This window comes from Somniosus microcephalus, chromosome 3, assembly GCF_052327205.1.
Source record: "Somniosus microcephalus isolate GS21.2 chromosome 3, FLI_Smic_1.0, whole genome shotgun sequence".
NCBI lineage: Eukaryota > Metazoa > Chordata > Chondrichthyes > Squaliformes > Somniosidae > Somniosus > Somniosus microcephalus.
The window spans coordinates 78060480-78072707 of NC_140989.1; the positions used below are offsets into that span (position 1 = coordinate 78060480).

At 42.9% G+C, this 12228-nt stretch overlaps 1 protein-coding gene across 5 annotated transcripts in view; it reads right to left on the reverse strand.

The window, feature by feature from the left end:
- The window catches only part of rps6kc1 (ribosomal protein S6 kinase B1), a 174146-nt gene that overhangs the window by 67690 nt on the left and 94228 nt on the right, over positions 1 to 12228 (reverse strand). The window lies entirely within an intron of this gene.

The following is a 12228-nucleotide window of genomic DNA, read 5'->3' on the forward strand; positions in this document are numbered from 1 at the left end:
TGTCAACGGAACTGGTGTGACAGACAGTTTTGGGAATTCAACACTCAACCTTCTGGTTTGAAGTCAGACTTTTGATTGTCAGTTAAGTATTAGGTGCGGAGAAATAGAAACGATTACAACCTCTTGAAACTCTGCTCTGCTCTCGGCTGACAAATGGTTTATAAGTGAAGAAAAATCGGGGAAATTAAGCAAAAGTAGCTGAAAAGAACAAAAAAGTTGGAGTCTGTTGAGTTCTAATTTGAAGAGGCCATGTGTAAGGCAAAACACCTAAATGGGAGGATAAATACTGATAAAGAGACCCTCCAGGTTAAATGCAATGCATCACAATGATAAATTTCTTTGGTTCTCTTCTGTTGCCCAGATTCCTGTGGAGCTGAGAATCTGAAGATACAATGAGGGCATCCAGTAGTTCCAATTTTTGACTTTAAATTTTAGTTATATCCAATTACACGGTTTATTACCAAATACTTCGAATTATACACGGCTTGGGGATGGCTCTCCTCTCCGATCAGCGAATCGCGATATTATTGGAATTCATTTGCTGTAATGAGCTTCCAGGGCAACCGGAAGTGACTCTTTGGTGACACCACATAAACACAGCAGCAAATACTCAGTCATCAATTGCTCTGTATGGGGAAAGCTCATTGTACAGTGTCACACGGAGACAGGAGCTTGGCTCCTAGATTGGGTAGCTTGGCAAAAACAGACACTGAGTACAATCATCTAGGAGCACAAAATTAACCAATTGGCATACTATTTAAAATCAAAACTAACTTTAGAAACTCAATTTTTTAAATCTTTAAATGGATTTTAAATATAACCAAGTTTTGACTGGGGGAATTGTTCAGCAGAAAGGATTGCTGCCACCTTTTCCCTATTCAAAAACCCAGTGGCAGAATCTCAATACACTTCAAAGTGCTTAAAAAAAGCACCAACAAATTTCAAAAACTAACATTTTCTGAGGATCATATACCCAACCCCAAGGGGGAAAAATTGCTGCATCAGAGCTTATTCCCTCGTCAAAAATGTCTAAACCCACCACTGCAAAAATTGCATCTTTATATACTTTAGTGTTTATTTCAATCTAGAATATATCTGATGTAATACCTGGCCATAGCTTCAGCTTAAGTTATGACAAGATCATGGCCCACTCCACTCCCACTGTAACAAATTCTTTTCATAGGTAATATATATGTATATATGAGGCCATCGGGTATCAGTTTTTACAGGAAAACAAACTGAATTGCAGAATGTGATTCCAAAACACCAATAAAAATTCTGAAATTCAATGCATTAAAAAAAAAGTTTAACTTATTCAGTCACCTTGAAGTAACGGCCTTGGTCATTGACTTTTACTCAGGTTTTGTTTGAGTTGACCGCTTTTCTGAAGCTGTTTGACAGCTTTTCAAGTTTTGTAGGGTGGCACGTACGCTCATAAAAGAGGCAGGCTATTAGCAGTGGGCTCGGAAGAACAGACTGCAGATTCCCCGGCATGTGCACCACACAATATGACCAGCAACAATATAGTTATCTTTGCTCCAGCAGTTGCTTTTACTAGTTTGAATTCAGAAAACAAAGATCAGCCTGTTCTGTGGGTGACGCACACAACTCACTGATTATGGGCTCTTTACTGCCATCCACAGGAATATGTGGCTCAATACACACATCTCTGAACAGTGAGACATGTGGCAAAAAGCAACATATTCTACAGAACCTCAGTTTCCAATGGCAGCACTTTTCCAATTCTGGGGTTAAGCTGTAATCTTCAGTATATTATTACTGTTGCTTTTTAGAATCTCGCAAACTCCTCTCTTGATTCAGGCAGTTACAGTTGCTTTGGGAAAACAAAATGAATTTAATATACAAGCATGGATGTAAAGGATACAAACTATATAACATCCAGTTTCCCATGTCATTTCTGTAACAGATTTTAGTATACAATTTATTCCAAAAGATATCACAGTGATAAAGAAAATAGGATCCTGAATTTCTGCAGTTTAACCTGGTTTCTTTGCACATTGCAAAGAAACCAGCGAGAAGCAAAAAAAAGCAAAAAAGAAACACACTGTTCTGCGGCCTCCAGCAAAAAGACAGCCAGCAGAGAAAGACAAAAGCAAAAGGAAAATGGATTTTATTTCACTGCAGTCTGCTCTGCTAAACAGCAATGTCTTGGTCTCTTTTTCTAACCTGCTTTCTTTCCCAGCTTTTGCGATTCACCACCCGCATTTCACCTCAGACCACTTTGGAAAAAGAGTCTTGGGGGATGATTTTAACCCTACCCATCCACCAGGTCACTTGCCCAGCGGAAAGCTGCCAAGAACTCACTTTTCCAAATTTTAACCTGCTCTACTGGGTAGGCAGCAAGGACACCCACCCGAAGCCAGCAGGTCCTTCTTAATATATGTATGTAGGATCCCAATGAAATAATCGGGATCCGACTGCAATTTTAACTGGTGGCCTGAGCACAGGACCTGCTGTAGTTTTCCTGCCAGGTGAAAACAGCGGGAGGAGTAGCCGGGATCAGAGGAGGCCCAAATAGGTAAACTTTTTTTTAAACTTTCCTTATAGACCAGGAGGAGCAGGTGTGTTCTTCCAGGATCCATGAGGAAAGCGTAGGCCTCCCCTGCTATGGACTCACCTCTTCCCAAATGCAAGGCCCCCGTAATACAGCCTTCAAATCCAATCCCGCCACCTACCAGTCAATACTGCCACAAGGATATCTACTGGAAGTCCTAGTTGATTCCGTTGTGTCAGGAGATGTGGTGCTAATAACACTTACAAGTTACCACCCATTAAAACGCCACTTAATGGGAATAATATTTTTCTTCACCCCTTGGGCGGTATCCGCAATAAAAATCGGTGGGTTGTGCAATGGGTGGACAATCCTCTCTGCCAGATTATAACCCAAGCGGTGAAGGTAAAAATGAACCCCAATCATTTCAACTTTAATATTGGCCCAGAAATTCGGGTCTCCATGGGTGAGTACGCACGGGGTACTCACCCGTAGGCCCAATGGAAGTGCCGGTTTTCTGCATGCACTGCGCATGCGCGGGAAACCGGCACTTCCGTTCCCCTGAAAGGAGGGGTTAAGAGGTCGAACGCGTGCGCAGTAGAGGCTGCGCGTGCGCATCAAACTTCGGGTTTTTTTTTTTTTAAAAACAGTCTTTCCCGGGAACGTAAGTCTGCAGAAGTTAGAAATGTAAAAAGCAGGTGTAAGGCCTGCTTTTTACAAGCTAAGTGGTGAATTAATTAAAATTAAAACATTTTTTCCACAGGTTTATTATTTTTAAATACTTTAAAGCAAGGCAAGTTTATTTTTAGCCCCGTTAGAAAATAAAATTATTTTTTTCAAAAATTTAAATTGTTTAATAGTTATTTCATGTAATTTATAGTTTATTTAAAAAATGTGATGTTTTTTAAAAATTTATTTGAAGATTTAGTGCTGTTTTGGGGCCGTAGTATTTATAAGTCTTGACAGCACTTCCTGTCAGACTTATGAATGGAGCATTCCCTGCTCCGATTGGCTCCACATGGCCCACGTGATCCCAGGGGACACATCGAACTAACTGCGCCCCTGGGATACGCAAGCTCAGCGCGCTGGCAGCTGGACCAGGCCCCGGATCGGAATTCCATGGGGGCCCACAGCTCAACGGCCGGCGCGCAAGGTAAGTGCAGATCGGGGGCTTGCACCCGCGGGAAGCCCCCGACCCTAATTTCTGGGCCAATATATAAGCATACATGCTTACAGAGCCTTCGACCTCTGTACGTGTGGAGAAAATTCCAGTCTCAAGAGTCCAGACATAAGAACATAAGAAATAGGAGCAGGAATAGGCCACTTGGCCCCTCGAGCCTGCTCCGCCATTCAATAAGATCGTGGCTGATCTAGGGCTCAAAGCCACTTCCCAGCCTGCTCCCCATAATACTTCACTCCCTTATCTTGCAAAAATGTGTCGATCTCCACTTTAAATGTATTTAATGACCCAGCCTCCACAGCTCTCTGGGGCAGAGAATTCCACAAATTTACGACCCTCTGAGAGACGAAGTTCCTCCTCATCTCAGTTCTAAAAGGACGACCCTTTATCCTGAGACTGCGCCCCCGAGTTCTAGATTTTCCCACGAGGGGAAACATCCTGTCTGCATCTACCTTGTCAAGCCCCCTCAGTATCTTATATGTTTCGATAAGATCACCTCTCATTCTTCTAAATTCCAATGAGTATAGGCCCAGCCTGCTCAACCTTTCCTCATAAGTCAAACCCCTCATCTCTGGAATTAACCTAGTGAGTCGTCTCTGAACTGCCTCCAATGCAAGTATATCCTTCCTTAAATAAGGAGACCAAAACTGTACGCAGTACTCGAGGTGTGGTCTCACCAATACCTTGCACAGTTGCAGCAGGACTTCCCTGCTTTTATACTCCAATCCCCTTGAAATAAAGGCCAACATTCCATTTGCCTTTTTGATTACTTGCTGTATCTGCATGCTAACTTTTTGTGTTTCATGCACAAGGACCCCCGGGTCCCTCTGAACTGTAGCATTTTGTAATCTCTCTCCGTTTAAATAATAGTTTGCTTTTTTATTTTTCCTGCCAAAGTGGATAACCTCGCACTTTCCCACATTATACTCCATCTGCCAAATGTTTGCCCACTCGCCTAGCCTGTCTATATCCCTTTGCAGATTCTTTGAGTCCTCTGCACAACTTGCTTTCCCGCCCATCCTTGTATCATCTGCAAACTTGGCTACATTACACTCGATCCCTTCATCCAAGTTATTAATGTAGATTGTAAATAGTTGGGGCCCCAGCACCGATCTTGTGGCACCCCACTAGTTACCGTTTGCCAACCAGAAAATGACCGATTTATCCCGACTCTCTGCTTTCTGTTAGTTAGCCAATTCTCTATCCATGCTAATATATTACCCCCCACTCCGTGAGCTCTTATCTTATGCAGTAACCTTTTATGTGGCACCTTATCGAATGCCTTCTGGAAATCCAAATACACCACATCCACTGGCTCACCCTTGTCCACCCTGCTTGTCATGTCATCAAAGAACTCCAGCAAATTTGTTAAACATGATTTCCCTTTCCTAAAACCATGCTGACTCTGTTTGACTGCAGTATGTTTTTCTAAATGCCCTGCTACTGCTTCCTTAATGAAGGATTCCAGACAGAAGTATAATCAGCATTTTTCATATTGTGGCACAATGTAACGACACTTTGTTTTGCTAAATCTTCTCTAAGCTGAACATTACCACATCCATCACGTATATTAGCTTTTGGAGATACAAGTGCCTAAACTCAGCACCTGCTGAAATCTTCCAGTATGTCATCAGAGTAACAATAGGAGGGGGGGGGGGGGGGGGAGAGTGGGGAGTGGGGGGTTATTTCAACTTCAGCTCAAGACCACAGCTGGGAGACCCGAACCATTTTCAGGTTCTAGCCTTATTTGAATGTTGCCAGTGAGCTGCGAACGCCAAACAGAATGTCAAAAAAACACTTCTCTGAAAGTATGCTCGTAAAGATTCTGTAACCACATAACAGGCTCCGAATGAGGGAAACGTGACAATAATTACTGCCAAGAGAGGAAACCAAGTGGTTAACAGAAACATCTCTCAAGATTCTGCATGGGAAGCACTGCCTGTCTCCAAAGTTCTTAAACTGTTGGGAAAAGCAGTTGATGTCCTTAACTATTTAAAGTTACTTTAAACAACTTAAATAACCAGGTTTTGCTTAAAAATGTAATGTTCAGTATGTTGTTACAGTTGCTTTAGGAATGTTAGCAACTCCACTCCTGGTTCGGGCACATAGTTTTACTTTCCCCTAGCAACTATAAGTTAGTGCAGAAGTACAGAGTAAAGAACACTAACTACAAAACTTAGATTCTGTAGTCTATTAATATTTTACAAAATGTTATACATCCTAAGTAACATATGTAACTGTTGAACAGAAATTGTGACCCAAATAGCACCAACGCACATGTAATGCTTGGGGGGGAAAAAAATTCTGAGCATCACCACAAATCCAAACAGGTTTACTTCTGTTTACTGCACTCTTAAAATCAGCTGCAAAAAGAAAGCTTTTAATGTTTTTTTTAAAAACATGTAAATCAAAAAGAATATTTACATTTGAGTCCTACAATTCAAATTACACTTTCCCTGTAGGGACTCAAAAGTTACACACAGCCTTCCCTCAACTGATTGACACTTAATCTATCTTGCTTACTATATACATGTAATCAAAATGAAAATTGCTGGAAAATATGCAATAGGCCAGTCGTTATGTGAAAGAGAAAAATAAGTTAATGTTTCGAGCGAGACCCATCATCAGGAGGATGCACCTGAAACATTAACCGGTTTCTTTCAGATGAATTAGCTGTTGTGTATTTTCCATTTTTATTTCAAATTTTCAGCATTCACAGCTTTTCCTTTCTCCCATATTATATATGTATATCCATTAAGGCTTAGATATAAACTATCTGCTCAAACTTAAAATTCTCATCCTTGTCCTTAAATCCCTCCCCATCTCTGTAACTAGCCCTACAACTCCACACCGCCCCCCCCCCCCAAACTCTCCATTCCTCTGACCACAGTCCTTCGTGCATCTCCCACTTCACCCCACCAGCGGTAGCCATACCTTCAGCCTCCTAAGCCCCACACTCTGGAGTTCTAACCTTAAACCATCTGCTTCTTTGCCACCCTCTCCTCCTTTAAGGCCCTCGTTAAAATCCACTTCTTTGACCTAGCTTTTGGTCATACCCCTCCTAATCTCTTCTGCTTTGTCACAATGTCCATTTCCCCAGACACCTCTGAAGCACCTTCAGACGTTTTCCTATGTGAAAGGAGATATATAAATGCAGGTGTTGTTGTTGATCACCTGCATAGTCATTACTGAAGCAAAAAAGCCTTTTTAAATATTTACTAGAAACCAAAGATAGAAAAAAAATCCTCTCCGAAAAACATTTCTAGAATATGTTCTGAGCATCATTCAAAAAGCAGTTAAAGTAAAGAGCCTGTAAAATGGCATATTTGAACCTTAGAATGTACAACAAAGAAAAGGTCACAGGAGCAATGACATAGTATTTGTTTACTTGCATGCAGGTGCATTATCGAGCTCATCACATATTCTAGGGGAACAGGATTCTGATAAGGAAATCAGCAGGATCAAGTGTCTTAATATATTCAAACTAAGTTACTGTGGTGCAAATTAATGTTTGCCTATGCAGCATTTACAGACACATAGCTCGAGGCATCCATGGTTCCTGGCTTAGTGGATAATGCACCATATCATGTGGTACGAAGTCATACAGATCAGAGGTTCAAGGTTCAATTCCTGGTCTTTGCCGAGTTGGTTGATCTCAGCCACAAAATCATTTGGGAGCACTACACTTGACCGTAGGCCTTTGGGCTAGCTAGAAAAGGAAGGAAAGGAATCAGCTAGGGTTCCTACTCCAAATTGCTTTCCAGTGACCACTTTATGTTGGATAAGGGCAAGGCTGAGCTTGCCTGTGATTCACTTCATAGTCAAATAGCCTGTTAGCATTCACTGTCTGGGCTCACACATCAAGAAAGCCCACTTGGGTAAGGTACCTGTATAACTAACTTACAGAGCCAGCCATTGGTTCTTTAAAGAATATTCACTAGAAACTAAAATGTTCTAGGGTTAGGTTAAGATTTGTATAACTACTTTTTTTTTTTTTACTATTCACTACCTGAGATGTACAGAAGCCAATATCCACATAGGTCTTGGGACAGCAGACTTGAATACTATAAAGAAATTAGTTCTCAAAGCAAAATGAACAGGCATTATATTGGTTCCAAATGTTGCTGTTTTTATCCCCTACAAACTTAGTATTTTACAGCAAACACAGACGGAGCAGAAACAAGGTCTTTGAAATCATCTCAGGGAGTAGCTGTGATGGTGGGATTGAAGTAAATGTATGATAGGATAAAATCAGCTGGGGACATATTTGGACAAAAGCCTCCTAATGGTAACCTTTGTTGTTTCTGTAACCATTTCGCTTACATTAGCGTCTGTGCAGCTGCGACTCATATGGTTTCACTTGAATGAAAATATTAAGGCAAGAAACCACCCGCTTATTTTATTTTCATTCAACTTTACTGTAATTATTTTGTAAACTGCGTGAACAATACACTAAACATCTGGAGAAGCAGGTAATTAACGTGTCATACCAAATTAACACATTTAATACTAAGCCCATGCATACGATCATAATTATAGCTGTTTTCTTCTAAATGATGATACTGTAGCTTAATGTTTGCTATAGTGTGCAAGTAGTGATTTTCTGTGTATTCAGTACAAAAAAAGGGCAGCCATAACTTGCCATGGTTCAACTAATGCAGTTCTCTCAACTCAAGTTTCACAAAGTGCACACAATGTTTCCCTCTGTCATTACTATGTGCAGATTTACAAAAAGCTCCAGTAAATTCTATGAAAGTGTTCCCATTTACTTCCAAGCAGTTATACTAATGATTACAATTAGTCTATTAATTGAAAAACATTTTCTGAAATGTACTGTACTGCCTGGAGCTCCTGGTAAAATTGACTCATTTGGTTCATTTATGTGCAGAGTAAGATCATATTTGCATACAGTAAATTTAAATCAACTTTTAGGAGCCACAATCAGATATTCTATTTGCAAGGGAAATAAAAGTATCCCAATCATTTTTTCTTGGACATGCAAAAATACATTATGTAGTACATAAATCCTTTTGATTTCTACGGACCAGTCTATTAAAGAGAGTGGCATACCTACGGTAGTGTTGTGTACCACATTTTGCTGTGTTTACTCATATATAAATGATGTGACTTACACTGTTGCACTGCAGCATTGTAAACTTCTCCAACCATAACTGAACCGATAAAAATAAACACACATGAAAATGCGACAACCATATTATGAAACTGCCTCAATCCACCCTACCTCTGCAACCTCTACATTGCAGCTCTGGCACTCTGCTCTTCTGAGTCTACTGTGCACGCCCCCTCCCTCTGCTCCACCATCATTAGCACAGCCTTCAGCCATCATGACTGCAATTTTCTCTCAAAGCTCTCCAATGATACTAATTCTCCCTACCTTCTAAAGCCCCCTCAAAACCTACCCCTTCGCTTTCACCTTTAGACTCTTCCTCTTGCTCTTCTCTCAACTCCTGCTCAGTGTCCAAATTTTCCCCTCACTCTTGAAGAGCCTTGGGATGTTCTGTTTATGTTAAAGGTGCTGTGTAATTGTAAGTCGTTGCTGCTTGCGCTGTGGAACAAAGCTTTTTTTGATAGCCATGACCAACATCGCAGCAATGCAGCTGCATTTTTATGTGCAAACCAACTAAGCAACCAAGTCTGCCTGAAAACTCCCCATTACAATGACACTACCCCATTAAATGAACTAAATGTGCTGTATTTTAAATCACACAAAATATTGCTGGTGAGTTATGGTTATCTAAATGTCAGATGTGTTATGGAGTTGGGGGGGGGGGGGGTGGCAGTTTAACAGCTGAACCCAATTCTATCCTCACCTGACATTCATTTGGGGGTGGGGCATGTAAAATTCTCCACACCCTAAGCTTTCGATCTCAGTTGAGGTGCTGTAGTGGAGAACTGAACTGAAGCTCTGTGCTTCCCCACTGGGTGCAAAAGAATTCTGAAATGGGAGAAAAGAAAAGTATCACCCGTGATAATGCCTACACAGCTCCCAGCAGTTAGTGTTCCAGAACAGCGTTACTTTTTCTAACAGGTTACTAAACCACAAAATGAGGAACTGTGTTAGAGAGCGGGCACCCAACAGTAGGGAGAAGAGAAACTATGTTAAAAAGAGGAAGCCTCACCCTTAAAATGAACAAACACGGGAGGGTCTATTTTCAGGAGCTGTAAAAACACTCATTAACCAGAATGTAGTCAAAAAGCTAACTATTTTGTACTGCATTGAGAAATCAGTTTTGATGTCAAACAATTTGTGGTTCGTAAATCTTAGCAAATTCAACTACATAAATATTCAGGGCCAAAGTGTTAACTACTATATATATATATATATACATACTAGCTGAAGTGCCCGGCGGTGCCGAGGCTTTTTCGAGGGCATGTTGTTGTTGGAAGAGAGAGAGAGAGCGACTGGGGGGGGGGGGGGGGGGGGGGGAGAAAGAGAGAGAGCGACTGGGGGGAAGAGAGGGAGGGCGGGCGGGGGGAGGGGAGGGGGAAGGGAGGGGGAGGGAGGGCGGGGGGGAGGAGGGGGAGGGAGGGCGGGGGGGAGGAGGGGGAGGGAGGGGGGTATGGAGGGTGGGGGGGAGGGAGGGGCGGCAGGCGCCCCCCCCCCCCCCGGAGGTGAAGACCGCCGATTGCGCACGCAGGAGCTGAGACGCGGCGTCTCTCTCGGCCGGCGGGCCCGGTTGCCAGGGCAACCGTGACGCTGACCAAGCCAGAGAGAGAGACGCCGCGTCTCAGCTGCTCCTGCTGCACGCGCGGCACCCCCCCCCCCCCCCCGAGGTGAAGACCGCCGATTGCGGCTGTGCGAGACGTCCGGCGGGCCCGGTTGCCAGGGTAACGCGGGACGCTCAGCAAGCCCCGGCAGAGAGAGACGTCTCAGCTCCTGCTGCGCGCGCACCCTAGCGGCGCTGGGCTGAGGCTCGGCCCTCCAGCCTTCGAGTGGGGCCGGGAGGTGCCTAGCTCGGGCGTGGGTGCAGAGGAGACGCCGAGGCTTCTAGGCCTACCTGGAAAAACGGGGAAAGGTAGGAAAATTAATGAGATTAGATAAGTTAATTACTTTCTAAATCATTTTTTTAAAAAACAATATGTGTTTTAAAAGCAACGTTTTTTTTTAAGACGCAGAAAGCGGGAAAAAGAAAGGAAAAGTTTGGAATCAAGATGGCGGCGACTCACCTCGGTTCAGAATGATAAAGCCCGGCCACACGCGCACCGATTGGCCCGGCGGCACACGCCAGCAACCCGGCGTACGATTGGTCGAGCTCGAGGTCACTCTGTAGCTAATGAGCGGAATGTTGAAGGTTTTTGGGATACCGCGGGCGCAATTTTAGCCCGGCCGAAACGTAAATACGCTTAAAACCGTCTCGGAAGCGTAAGCTTTCTTTGGAGGTAACGCGCGCGTAGGTACGCCCTGTAACTTTCGAGTGCATACCCGCAACGCACACGCGATGACAGACAGACAGAAAGACAGAAGTACCGATTATATATATATATATACACATCAATGGAGCTTCTTCTATACAGCATGTACAAGCCACCATATCATGAACTCTGCCCTCTTTATCGAATCAGCCAAGGGAAAAATTCTACACAATTTCTTCCCAAATCCCAAAATCAGTCAAGCAAATCCCTACAATTCACAAGACATTTCCATGATCCAATCAACAAAGAAGCCACCATTTTCCATGGAATATTTGATTATCTACCCCTTTATAAAATCACACTCAAATACAGATATTTACCGAGCTCAATTTTAAAGGAGTTAATCTAGACACCATTAACTGTTTTTGTTGAAAGACTGCTGGGTCATAATATTTGACAAGTAGAAATTAGTTTATGCTGCTGATTTGACTTTTTTTTATTAACTTCTCTTTGGCCCACAAAAATGGACATCTGTTGCAGCCCTGTTAACACTAAAGTGATTTATACCCCACCTACTTTGCCACTCCTAACAGCCCAAAGTTAACAACAAAGTCATGAAGGCAGGTTTGAAGACACGCATACCGATTCCAACTGCAGCATAAATGCTTGCTGCTGTGGGCAAATCAGGTTTTGGATTGCAGCAAGTTAGCCAGAACTGTTCAGCTTAGGCTTTCTGGCCATGCCCAATGGTCTTCCAGTGGATCAGAGGTACACTAGAGACGTGCTCTGCCGTATCCCTGCCTCCTTCCCTTTTCCAGAGGGATGGTCCGGTGGCATAAAATGTATGCACCCATATGTAGCCAGGCATGTGCAAGGCCCTTCCTTTATACCCACCTCTTTGACCAAGCTTTTGGTTACCCCTCCTAATTCCTCTTCATCGGCTTGTAATCCTCAATGCCTCGATAAGATACTTTTTTCTATGTTAAAAGATCCTACATAAATGCAAATTGTTGTTGTTGTAGTATTGCAAGATGGGCAATCTTACAGCACAGAGATCGATGTTCATGGGATCAAGAGAAGGGGTGGAAAGGTAATGCTAAGTATCAGCATACAAATGGAAGCTCACCCCATGCCTGTGGATGATGTCACCGAGGAACAGCAT